Below are 13369 nucleotides of genomic sequence, written 5' to 3'. Positions count from 1 at the left end.
CATTGGTGGCCTGAGGAGCACATATGTAAGGGAGCGCAAGAAAGTCCTGGATTCACAGAGATCAGGAGCTGCTGATGACATCTATGTCCCCAGGATGTTGTACTACGACAGGCTGCATTTTCTGGCAGGCCAGACTGAACCCAGGCCATCCCTCTCCAGTCTTCCTTCCACGCTTCCTTCCCCCCCGGCTGAGGCTTCTGACGCCCAACCTGGGCCTTCCAGGCAACATGTGGAGGAGCCCAGATTGAGCCAGGTATAGCACTCCTCTAAATATTTCTGCTTGTCCAATCAATGATGTTAACTAGATGTTAGTTTGGAGTACTAATTTAGGATTGTGATTGATGAAGCAAAACATTACAACCATGTCCCTTTTTCATACACAGGGAAGTCTCAGCCAGGAGGTGGCCGGGCCGAGCCGGCTGGCTGATCTGCAGGTCCCTCCACCCCCCCTGAAAAGAGAAAGTGGCAGTAGGAGGAGTGCCCTAGAGGAGGCTATCGAAGGACTCTTTTGGAGGGCTACAGAGGTCCTGGGAGCACGACAGACCATGGAGGAGGACATTGCTGCCGTCATTGCCTATAAAATGCAGAGGATGGAGGAGGGCCAACAAGTCATGTGTGAGGCGCTCATATTGGAGGCTCTTAACAAAGGTATGAGGGGCCAAATGACAGCTCAGACACACCTTTGCGATGGTCCTCCTCCTCCTCCTGCAGGTCCTCCTCCTTGTCCTCCCTCTCCTCCAGGTCCTCCCAGTCCTCCTCAATGTCCTACTCCTGCCACATCTCCAACTGCACAGCCACAGCTGGTAATGAAGCGTGAAAGGAAGACCAGAAAGTGAGGACCCTGGATCCAGTCTGGTCGCCCAAAAGATGCAGCCTTCTGTGGTTCCACAGCCTGGGGACACAGATGTCATCTGCTGATATCCGGATCTCTGTGAATTCTGGACCAGACTGCCCTCCCTTACATATGGACTCCTCAGGCCACCAATTTTGATGTTCAAGAATTGATGTCTGCCGTGGGGTTCCCAGGCTTCGCTAATTTCTCATGTTGAGCCAGTGTTGCCTTCCTCTTTGTTTGGTTCTGATCCCTTAATAAAGGATTTTTGTTTTGAATTATACTCTCCTATGTGTTTTACTTCAAAAAGGACAGTTTTTTTGTGAGGATTCAGGTACATTTCAAATATACAATGTGAAATGAACAAGGGACACCAACAACAAACAATCTCCTTGAGATTAAATAATAAAAGATATCAATGGTGTTGGGGTAACTTGACACACAAAACACACACAAAAATATTCTGGAGGAAAAATAAAAATAACATTGAACAAAGATCAGCCTTTGAAAAAATACAAACATTAAATCCAAAAAAAAGGCTTAAAATCCCCAAAAAAATTAAATAAAAAAAAAAAATACTGTCAGATGTGACAACTAATAACAATATATTCAGGGAATCCCAATAAAAAAACAAAAATAAAACTTTGTGAGAAGTGTGTGTGAATATGAGCAGCAAAACTACTTAATTCTTGTCACATTATAAAGAAGAAGAGAGTGCGCTGTATTAAACCATTTTTAACATTGCAGCGTGACGAAAGTGCTGTATCCATTGCGAACGCTAAGTTTACCAGACCGAGCTGTTCCGTCTTGGAATTTCTTCTAAGCATGCGTGGCACTTTGTGCGTCGAAACAGGCCACACACGGTCGGAATTGACGCGATCGGATTTTATTGTCGGAAAATTTTATCTCCTGCTCTCCAACTTTGTGTGTCGGAAAATCCAATGGAAAATGTCCGATGGAGCCCACACACGGTCGGAATTTCCGACAACACGCTCCGATCGGACATTTTCCATCGGAAAATCCGACCGTGTGTACGGGGCATAAGGCTTAACCTGATTTTGTTTTTTTTCCAAGATTTGGAATGTGTTCCAGTGGACATTTTGGAGAAAGCAGCATTGTTACTAAATACTTGCATTGTAGGTGGGTGGAGCATGTGATAAGATACTCAAGAATGTAATAGGTAAAAAAAAACTGGTATAGTTTGTAAAAAAAAAAAACATGATGGGCAATTGGGCATGTGTCTTTTTTCAGTTCAATGTAGTAGGTAAATATACCTTGTGTATATATATATATATATGTATATATATATATATATATATATATATATATATATATATATATATATATATATATATATATATATATATTTAGGCTACCCTTAGCAGGATAATGACATTATTGGAGAAAAAATTAAATGTAAGAACATCCTTGACAAGTGGCTTTCTATATTAACAAAACAGAGAGAGGAGAAGAAGCCATCAGAAATATAGTTTTATAAAAGTAATGTCCGGGAGAACTATAGAAAATGTCTGTGGAAAGTTTTTCTCTTTTTCTCCAATACAAGATTTAATTTGTAGCACAATACTCTTCCATAAAAAGAATGAAAGACCCCAGGGTTTGCCCTAAATGTGTGAAGACTAATATAAAGTCATAAAATCAATTCCATTGAATTAAATGGGCCATATTGCTGCTGCTGGCAGAACAGAAAGAAACAAAGTCATTTTCTTTTGTTTATCTTCCTTATAGAGCAAAATTCTTAAACTCAGACTGCATTCATATTCAGCAGCTCTACTTTTCAATCACATATTGCTAGATCACTTCTTACAGTCTCCTCCTGGTTTTAGGTGACATGGACAGATCTCCTTCAGAACAACTGAGGCAAGTACCTTGAGGCAATAAAATGTCTAAGCTGCCCCTAGTCAACATATAAACTCAGGCCCCACTACGTCTACAGAAAGACCCTATTAAGTACAGATAAAGATAATTTAACGCCCTATTTGTTGTGCTTGTCCTGGTACCATTAACACTGTATCTTAACTGACGGGATACAGATATCCTATCAGTTAGATAACTCCCTACCTAAAAGAAATATAAGAGATGGTGATACTTTCCTGTCAAATTACTCTACTGGACTGCTGATTTCCTGGTGTTCAAAGGATTATTTGAACATTTAAGTTTTAAAACTATTTCAAACAGTAGTGTTTTCAGTGGGTTTCTGTACTAATACAAATGTAATTACCCTAAAATATTTGCTTGTGTTTAATTCTGGGGGTCATTATTTTGTTATTTTTCTATTTGAACAAGTTGGGGGAACAAATTGGTTCAAATGTATTAAGGTGAAAATTTATTTTTCAAGTTAGCAGATGAATTGGCTCACTCATAGCTTAATAAAGCAATGTGCCCTGATGGTACTGCAGCCATGAGCCTGGTCTAATATTTTTCAGCTGGCAATTGGCGTTCATGTTATGTACACACGAGTGGAAATTCCGCCGGCAAAAGTCCGATAAGAGCCTTTGGTCAAAATGCCACCGTGTGTATGCTCCGTCTGACTTTTGCTGGCGGAATTCCAGCCAGCAAAAGATTGAGAGCATGTTCTCAATTTTTCGGTCTGAAAAAGTTCAGATCTGAAATTCCAATCGTCTGTACCAATTCCGATGTGCAAAATTCCTACGCATGCTCGGAAACAATTCGACGCATGCTCGGAAGCATTGAACTTCATTTTCTAGACTCGTCATAGTGTTGTACGTCACCGCGTTCTTGACGGTCGAAAGTTCAGGAAACTTTTGTGTGACCGTGTGTATGCAAGCCAAGCTGAAACGGATTTCCGTCGGAAAAACCATCCAAGATTTTTCAGACGGAAATTCCATTCGTGTGTATGCGGCATAACAGTGATCCAGGCGGCTTTACAGCTGCCCAATCACTTTTACACCATTGGGCAGGACCCCACTTTCCTCCAGCCGCTGCCACTCGCAGTGGTTCCTGGGCTCTTCCATTTCTCCGGGGAGCCCAGGACAGTGGTAAGTGGTCAGCTTTAAAAGGAAAAGGGAGACATCAAATGTCTAATAGACTGTCACTGCCCAAATTTATCACAAGGGGGTTGTGAATACACCACTCCTAAAGCGCCTCAAAGAAGCTGCTTGCAGGACTTTTTTTGATGTCCTGCCAGCGCAGTGCCCCAGTGTGAAAGCACTCAGGATTTCACACTTGGATTGTAGATGAGGCATTTTTCAGGCGCTTTACAGGCGCTATTTTTAGCGCTAAAGCACCTGTAAAATGCCTCCAGTGTGAAAGGGGTCTTAATTAGCGACATTGGCATCAGGGGCTTCATAGCTGCTGGTGATCAAGGCAGTGGCATCTCCAGCTTTCATATTTAGGGGGGGCACATGGGGGGACAGGGACAAAAGTAGGGGGGGAACTATAAAATGCAATATATATATATATTCTGGGGCCCTTTACTATGATCCCACAATGTCCCTTTCACATGTTCTGCAGTGAGCTCCCTTCCTACTGTATTGGGCCCCCCCAGGGTGGCAGAAAACAAGAGATATATGTCACTAGCATACCAAGAGAATATAAGGGTCCAAAGCAGTGGGAGAACTATCAGGGTTGCAAAGGTTGTCTTGCCACCGGGCCCTGGTGTTCTGCCACTGTGGGGTTCCCAGCCTCCTCTTGCTGTCCTGCCCCTGCTATTGACAGTACTGGTCTGGCATCTCTTGGAATTTACAGGCTGGTTCTCCTGTCCTAAGGACGGGAGAAATCAGTCTGTTTTTTCAGTAACTGAGAGTCCTGGTGGAGTCCTTCCTGCAACTCGCTCTTCTCCCTGCCAATAAGGATGCAGGGGAAGAAGCAGATCGGGCGGCCATGGCTGTGTGAGCGCTCGCATTATGCAGTGTCAGCGAGTAGAGGGAGGGGGGAGGAATCACCCGCAGGAGCTGACTGGGGACGCTCTCCCTCTTAGACATTGCCTTTTTGTAAAAAAAAAATGTTTTTTCATTGGGGGGCACATGGTGGGGCACAGCATAATGTTGCGGGGGTCAGGGCCCCCTCTGGCCCCCCTAGGGACGCCATTGAATCCAGGACTGATGCATTTTGATAAATGGTTCCATCTATTGAGGTGAGCGGCTAGTATTACCGAAGGTGGAGGTCCACGTTTGTCACCACAGTCACCCTGCAATTTTCTCATGTCACTAGTGTCACTGGAGGAATCACTGGATCTTGCCTGCATCTTGTTTATATTGGAGTTTTTAGCTTTGTTTATTCTATTTTATGTTCTATTTTATGCGCTGTACTGCTTTTTCTATATTCATTTTTATGGGATTTGATAAATTTACCCTCAGTATCACAGCTGCTGTTTGGCTAGGGTTTGTGGTTTGCGCTGGTTGACTTTGTTTACATTTTGATAAATGTCAGACAGTCCATGGAGTCTGTGGACAGACGCGTTCTTTTATCAGCAACAAAACCTCCAGTAGCACTGAATGCCTGTTTGGAAAGCACACTGGATGCAGGGCAACCCAGCAGCTCAATTGCATACTGGCCAAGTTCTGGCCAGTGGTCTATTCTCATGACCCAGTAAGCCAGGGGATCGTCAACTGGAAAACTCTCCATCTCTGTTTTCGCCCCTAGATAATCATCCACTGTGTGATGCAGACACTGCTGATGGGATGTGGAAGCTGACAGCCCTGGGTGGCGAGGACTAAAAAAATTCAGAAAATCATCACTTAGGTGGCCACATTATCGACCCCTCCTCTATTGACCAACAGAAGCCTCAAAACTACATTTTCCATGACACTGTAACCTACCAGAGTAGGGAAAAGTGTTAGATAAACTCCTCTTTAAGGTGTCCTCAAGAGATTTCATCTTCTGCACTTTCTGTTGGGATGGGATCAGTTCTGAGACTTTCCCCTTCAACCAATAGTGATCTTTTTCCTTTAGGCCACGTATTCTTGGGTCCTTTCGCAGACTTTAAAGCATTAGGGAGCCCATGCACCGCAAATTTGTGGAGGCATGAGAAGCAGACTCCTCGGGGTCACTGAGGATTATAGTATTTGGAACTGCTCCCTCCCAGCCACGTACTACTTCCATGGGTTCTGGGGATGAAAAACAATCTCTTACTGTTTGACGTATGTCTTCCTCTGCTTTAATGCCTCCAAAACTGCCAACATGCTCCTCCTCCTCATCTTCCTCCCTCTCCTCTTGTGTGTTCTATGGAAAAATGGTGTCTGTATAAAGTGGCCTTGAGAGGAAAGGAAGTTCTTCTCTTCCTCCCGCTGCTATGCCACGAGTGCCCTGTCTATAATGCCACGCAGTGTCTGCTCCAGCAGGAATGCAACAGGGATGGTGTCACTGATGCATGCATTGTCACGGCTCACCATCCTTGTGGCCTCCTTAAATGATGACAGTACAGTGCATGCTTCCTTTATGAGCAGCCATTGGCGTGGGCAAAAAAAGCCTAGCTGGCCTGAGCCTGTCATTGTGCCATACTCACACATGTACTAGTTGCATGTGCAGCTGCTGCAGCATTGTCAAAGGTGATTTCTACCTGTTGGGAATGTCAATATTCAGGCAGTTTATGGGTAGGTGGAACTCCCACTGAATTTCAGCCAACTGAGCACTGGCTGTGTATGACTTGAAGCCAGAGATCAGCATAGTGGAACAGCAAGCAGGATCTGGAGCCCAAAGGAATGTCAGCCAAGTAAGTCTTTAACAGGAACGCAGGAGATAGTCTCTGTAATGTTGACCAAGGCAAAGGCAGAGATCATATGGGCTGGATGGCTTAAGTAGGCAGGAATGACGAGCAGGATATCATCAACAGGTGAGTCACTGTGGATAGATAGGAGCTGGCAATTAGCCGACAGCTGAGCGGCTAACTCAGAGGAAGAAAGGGCTGAGCCCAGCTCTGACAGTACCCCCTCCTCAATGACCCCTCCCCCTCGGAAGACCACCAGGCTTGAGGGGAAAAAGTCTATGGAAATCACGGAGGAGGAGAGGGGCATGTACGTCCGAGGATGAGAACCAAGAGCGTTCCTCCGAACCGTACCCTTTTCAATGCACCAGGTACTGCATGCACCTGTGGAACCTACAGGAGTCAACAATGGACTATACTTCATACTCCTCATGGTTCTGAACCTGTACAGGGTAAAGACATGGCACTGAGGTGCCAAAGCGGTTGCCGACCAAAGGTTTTAATAAAGGAGATATGAAATACATTTTAGATACGCATATTAGAAGGAAGGTCTAATGCATAAGCCACTGGGTTAATCCTGCGAGGAATACAGAAAGGCCCAATAAACTGAGGTGCAAACTTCAAAGAGGGAACACGAATTCGGAGGTTGCGTGATGACAGCCAGACCCTGTCCCCAACCTGGTAGGAAGGCGCAGGCAGGCATCTGCGGTCAGCATGGAGTCTGTACCTATCATTAGCATGTCGCAAAGCCTGGACTTGTGCCCAAGTGGAACGAAGACCATGGAGATGCTCCTCTAATGCAGGAATACTCTGCGAAACAAATTAGTCAGGCAACATGGAAGGTTGGAAACCATAGTTCGCCATAAATGGGGACAATCGGGAAGCAGAATTCAAGGCACTATTGTGAGCAAACTTTGCCCACGGTAAGAGGTCTGACCAGTTGTTATGATGGTCAGAAATATAGCAATGTAGGAATTGCTCCGAGGATTGATTGGCTCGTTCTGCAGCCCCATTAGATTGCAGGTGATACGCAGAGGAGAAAGCAAGCTGAATTCCCAACTGTGCACAAAAGGCTCGCCAGAACCGGGACACAAGCTGACTACCCCTGGCCGAGACAATCACCTTGGGTAGCCCATGTAAGCAAAAGATCTCCTGAGAAAAAATGGAAGCCAGTTCCTTAGAAGTTGGAAACTTATTAAATGGCATAAATGAGACATTTTCGAGTACCGGTAAACCACCGTAAGGATAACTGTGTTGCCCTGGGAGTTGGGTAACGCCATAATGAAATCCATAGACAGGTGGGTCCAGGGCCTCTCTCCATTGGGTATGGGTTGTAGGAGGCCCACTGGAAGGTTTTATGGAGTCTTACTCTGGGCACACACGGAACAGGCAGTTACATCAGCACATAGACAAGGCCACCAGAATTGTTGGGAAATGGCCCAAAAGAGTTGATTCTTCCCAGGGTGGCCAGCAGCCTTAGGAGAATGGTAAGTCTAGAGCATGGCAATATGGAGACTCTCTGGGACAAAGCAGCAAGTCACAAGGTTTCTCAGGAGGAGCATGGACCTGTGCAGCAAGAATTTTGTAAACCAAAGGAGAAGTGAGGCTGGTGCGAACCGTAGCCAGAATACGATTAGGAGGAATCAAAGGAACCGGAACAGACTCCATCTTGGAAGTGGAGGAAAATTGTTGTGACAAAGCGTCAGCCCTTACGTTCTTAGTACCGGGTAAAAATGAGACAATGTAATTGAAACTAGACAAGAAAAGAGCCCATCGCGCCCTTCTGGGAGAGAGGCATTTAGCCTCAGACAAGAATGTAAGATTCCTATGGTTAGTAAGAATGAGAACCGGCACAGTGGTACCTTCGAGGAGATGTCTCCATTCTTTCAGGGCTAAAATGATTGCTAACAGCTCTCTGTCACCAATCTTGTAATTGCACTCCGCAGGTGACAATTTCTTGGAAAAATAGCCACAAGGATGCATAGTGCTCTCAGAGGTAGGACATTGAGACAGAAGGGCGCCAACTCCAGTCTCAGAAGCATCAACCTCAAGGATAAAAGGTAAAGTAGGATCAGGATGTGCCAACACAGGAGCAGAAACAAAGGCAGCCTTGAGACTCTCAAAGGCCTTAATGGACTCCGGAGTCCAACTCTGTGGGTTATCGTCCTTTCTGGTCATATCAGTCAGGGGCTTGACCAGAAACGACAAGTTACAAATAAACTTCCGATAATAGTTGGCAAAGCCAAGAAAATGCTGCAGAGGACGTAAACCCATGGGTCAGGGCCACTGTAGGACTGCTGAAAGTTTCTTGGGTCCATCAAAAAACCAGTAGTGGAAATGACAGGAATTTAATACGCTGCAGCTGGGGGAAAATGACTGCCAATTTGTGTACCAGTGTTCTCCCCTCTCTGTAGGCTCATGTTCCTGCCTTCCTCAACCTCAGAACCAACATCTGAATCAAGTAATGGCTGTGCATTGTCAAGGAGCAAGTGGCTGACGCTATGTTCAAATGACTTAGCTGTCTCCTCCATGCCTGATGCTGGGGCTATGACAGGAATAGTGTACAAGGAGGCAGGTTTAGCCACTCTGACAGCTGCAGTGGTCTGCGCACTAGTCTCTACTTCTGTGACAGAGAATGAGGAGGATGAGGATGGTTTAGTAAGCCGGTCCACCGCCTCCTCTGCATGCTGTGGCTGGATATCACAGGCGATATCACTAAACAGAGGAAATTATGCCCTGCCTGAGGACTGACTACGTCCACCTTTGCCTGTGGACACATATGCTGCTGACCCCATCACAGTGCCATGGGAACGTCTGCCTCTCCTTGTTGTTCTCCCAGGCATGATGGGGGGGTGCTTATTAAGAAAATGTAATAAAGATGTGCAAATGTGTACGTGGATGCACTTTAAGTGCACTGAAGTATACTGTGTTAAACGTGCACTAACACACAGAAATATACTGCATTAAATGGCATGTAACACATTCAATTTTTTGGCGTGCAGCAATGCACTGAAATATATGGCGTTAAACTTGCAGTAATGCGGGGGCGTGGCCAAGATGGCGATGTGAGCGGCTGCTTTTTAGAGAGCTCTGCACATCAATACCAATAATCCGGATCCATCAGCTTCCAATCCTCTGCTGACACATCCCTGCTGTCTGTGGGGGATCCGCAGACCTCCCGACTGCTGAGGGGAGAGGAGAATTTTCGATCCTGGGCTGTGATCAGGGCCCGCCGGATGTCCCCGGCCTACCTCGAGGTACTAGGCCGCAGCCACGGCCTTTCCTGGCGGACCGCGCCGTGGGTCGCAGGATCCCTGGCACGATCGGCGCTTCCGATGACCATCACAGCCCACTACGGTCCGCGGGTGGAGACTAAACGGCGGGCTCGGGCCTGCCACAAATACCGAACCGGGTCTGATCCCCTCCTCACCCCCACGAACAGCTAGGCTGCAACCGCGGCCTTTCCTGGGGACCCAGGGCCGCCGGATCGCCTGGGAGGGTGACTGATCCCGGGTCCCTGGAGGAGGGGGCCCTAAGATGGCTGGAGGCCTCTACCTGGACAGCGGAACTGGCCCTAGACCATCTCCATCCCTGACACCCCGGGTGAGGCACGCTGTGGATGAGCTGAATGTTCCTGTGGGTCTGTGGAAGTCTGAAGTGGATAGCTCCTGTACTACTTAACTCGCAGGTGAGGGGGAAGACTCTCTGGGGGGCACGTACAGCTCTGCACCTATTGCCTGAATACCTCTGAGCCCACTGACAGGCTCCCACAGCCAGCTACTGAATATTGCCCAGATCAGGGCTTCGGAATTCTGAATGAGGCGCATGTCGTCCAGTGCAAAATACAGTAAAGGGGGCAAAAGGTTGACCTTTCCGCCACAGTCCGACTTCCCTCAAACACCCACCTGTCCCACTCCGGAGGCTCACACCACACGTAGCGCCCATAGAGCCTCACAGACAAGCATCATGGAGTCGGACGACTCTCGTCCCCCCTGGCTGGCGGACATCATGGCAGCCATCACAACTTGCCAATCCACGTTAACAACAAAAATTTAAGCTGTCCAGCTGGATATGGGTCTAATCCACCAAGATATAGACAAAATCAGGTCGCGAGTTACTGAGACGGAACAAAGATTGAGTACCACTGAAGACACCACGGCGGAACATGGAGTAACACTCCGTACTTTTCAAACCAAAGTAAAGGCCCTAGAATACAGAGCCGAAGACGCGGAGAACAGAAATCGGCGCAATAATCTTCGTATTATCGGTTTACCGGAGGGGGCAGAGGGGAACAATCCTACCTCCTTCATAGAAGGCTTGCTGCGTGACCTTCTACCGGAGGCCCGATGGTCACCCTACTATACAGTTGAGAGGGCACACCGTATGCCGCCTAAACCAGGGCCTCCTGGATCCCCTCCCCGCACCTTCATACTCCGTCTCCTCAACTTTAGATACAGAGATGAAGTTCTTCGCGCCTCCAGAAATGTTGGGGACCTCAGATTCCAGAACACTAAATTGATGATTTTCCCTGACTACTCGGTGGAGACCTAGAAACTCAGGAAATCGTTTGACCAGGTTAAAGCGGCATTGAGATCACGCATCATTCGCTACAGTATACTCTTCCCTGCTCGTCTGAGGGTCCAGGACGGCAAGACAACTCGATTCTTCACCACACCGAGAGAGGCCTCTGCCTGGCTGGACTCGCTACCACAGATCCACTGACCGACTAACCGGTATGTGCCGAATGTCCTCTTCATTGTCTACTCACAACAACCTGGGCCCGGGTCTGAGCCACTACACGAACTGCTTCATGGATGACTTAGTTTCGTTGCACAGGTTGTGCCCAGTTCAACCCCATGGTGTGTTCGGTCTTGAGGGGGGTAACTAACTATCCCCTACCAGGAAATTCTAAGTTAATGCCCCTGCCAAAGAACTCGGTCAGGAGACTGTTGAGATATGAAGCTTCTCGACACTTGCATGTCCCCTTGGGGAGCACTGAAGTTCTTGTTCTAGGTATCCTCTTAATGATGGATCGACTTTACTGTGGGGTCGCAATATGGTTTACTTCTACTCCGTTTGAGTTTTAATACCTCACAGCCTGTTACAGTCCATTAGCGGAGATCTCACATTTGGAAGGCCGCTTAAACTGCTGCTTACCCCCCCGTGTGGAGCCTTGGGGGGTTAGGCTCGCCTCTTCCACGGACCCCCTGTTGCAGCCGGCGAGCTGAATTGGTTTGGGATTGAAACCCGCCTCAGTTTGGGGGGGTCGGGTGGGGTGGGGGGTGTTGAAAGTTCCCCTAATGGGGCTATTTTAATTTATGTTAGATGTTGGGCTGTTTTCAGTTTGGTTTTGTTTTTGTTTTATAATTGCACTAAAAAAATCGACTCATCAGCATTGCAATGTTTCCAGGTGTGTCCGTTATGGGTCCGGGGGTCTAGTTCAGGAGCCGTGACCTACATTGATCCTAATATTAGTATCATTCTGAGTAACCATGTCCTCCCTTAACATCATTTCCTGGAACAATAGGGGACTGAACTCGCGGGCAAGCATTCCCTGGTGTTCCAATTCATTAAAGCATATAACCCACATATATGTGTGTTCCAGGAAATGCACCTAATAGGAAGTAGGGTTCTGGCACTCAAAAAAACGTGGGTGGGCTACCACTACCACTCTACACACTCCAGTTTTTCCAGGGGTGTTACTATCCTGATACTGAAATCTCTTCCTTTCCGGCTTCTGGATTTGGCCCTGGACCCTGATGGTCGATATGTTATCATCCATGCTAAAATATATTCTCTAACATGGACCATTGTGGGCTTGTATTTGCCTACTCCAGCTTCATTGCTGGTGCTCAACCAGATCACCAGCAAGATAGCCGACTTTGCATCTGATAACAATATCATACTGGGTGATTTTAATCTGGTCCCTGACCCGGATCTTGATAGAATGACGTCTGCGGGACATCATTACTCTGGGTTGACTGAGTGGGCAGATACCTATGGCCTGAGGGATGTCTGGAGGTGGAGACACCCCCAAATCAGGGCATACACATGCCACTCGGCCTCTCATAGAACATTCTCCTGAATAGACTTAGTCTTCACAGGAAGTCCGGTCCTCCCACGGGTCACAGATATACAAATACTGCCTAGAGGAATCTCTGATCACGCGCCCCTGTTGTTGTCATTGGACCTTTCACTGGGACCTGTAGACAAGATATGGAGGCTCTCGAGGTTTTGGATTTCAGACACTGCTGTGGACTCCCAATGCAGAACGGAGCTGCTTGACTTCTGGGCGGTAAATGTGGGCTCGGCTGACCCCACAGTTGTCTGGGATGCCTTCAAGGCCACGACGAGGGGACACTACCAGACCATCATAGCCAGAGTTCGCAGGGAGCGCAGGGTGGAGTTGGTAAGGGCGGAGAAGGATGTGAGTAGTGCAGAGGTTCTCTTTGTTCGTACCCGAGACCCTGTACACTATTCACAATTACAACTTATGACGTCGGAGGTGGTTCGTCTTCGTACCTCTGTTACCCAGAAAAAAATGTTAGCTCAATCTCAACGAATATTTGAGCAGGGGGAGAGGGCGGGCCATCTGCTGGCCTGGCTCTCCAGGGAACAGGCGGGGGGATGAGCATTTCCCACATCAGGGACCCCTCAGGACAGATAGTTCACACACCGGAAGAGATCAATAGCTGCTTCGCGGAATTCTACGAATCCCTCTACACGTCCAGGGCAGACTATAGAGAGGAGGATCTGGTAGCATACCTAGATAACATTGATATCCCAACCCTTACAGTAACGTATCGTGACAAGCTTGACGCCCCAATTACATCCTTAGAAATACTCCAGGCACT

The sequence above is a fragment of the Aquarana catesbeiana genome, linkage group LG01 (assembly GCF_042186555.1).
Source record: "Aquarana catesbeiana isolate 2022-GZ linkage group LG01, ASM4218655v1, whole genome shotgun sequence".
In the NCBI taxonomy this organism is placed as follows: domain Eukaryota; kingdom Metazoa; phylum Chordata; class Amphibia; order Anura; family Ranidae; genus Aquarana; species Aquarana catesbeiana.
The sequence above is the reverse complement of the archived record's forward strand: the minus strand, read 5'-3'. Positions refer to the sequence as shown.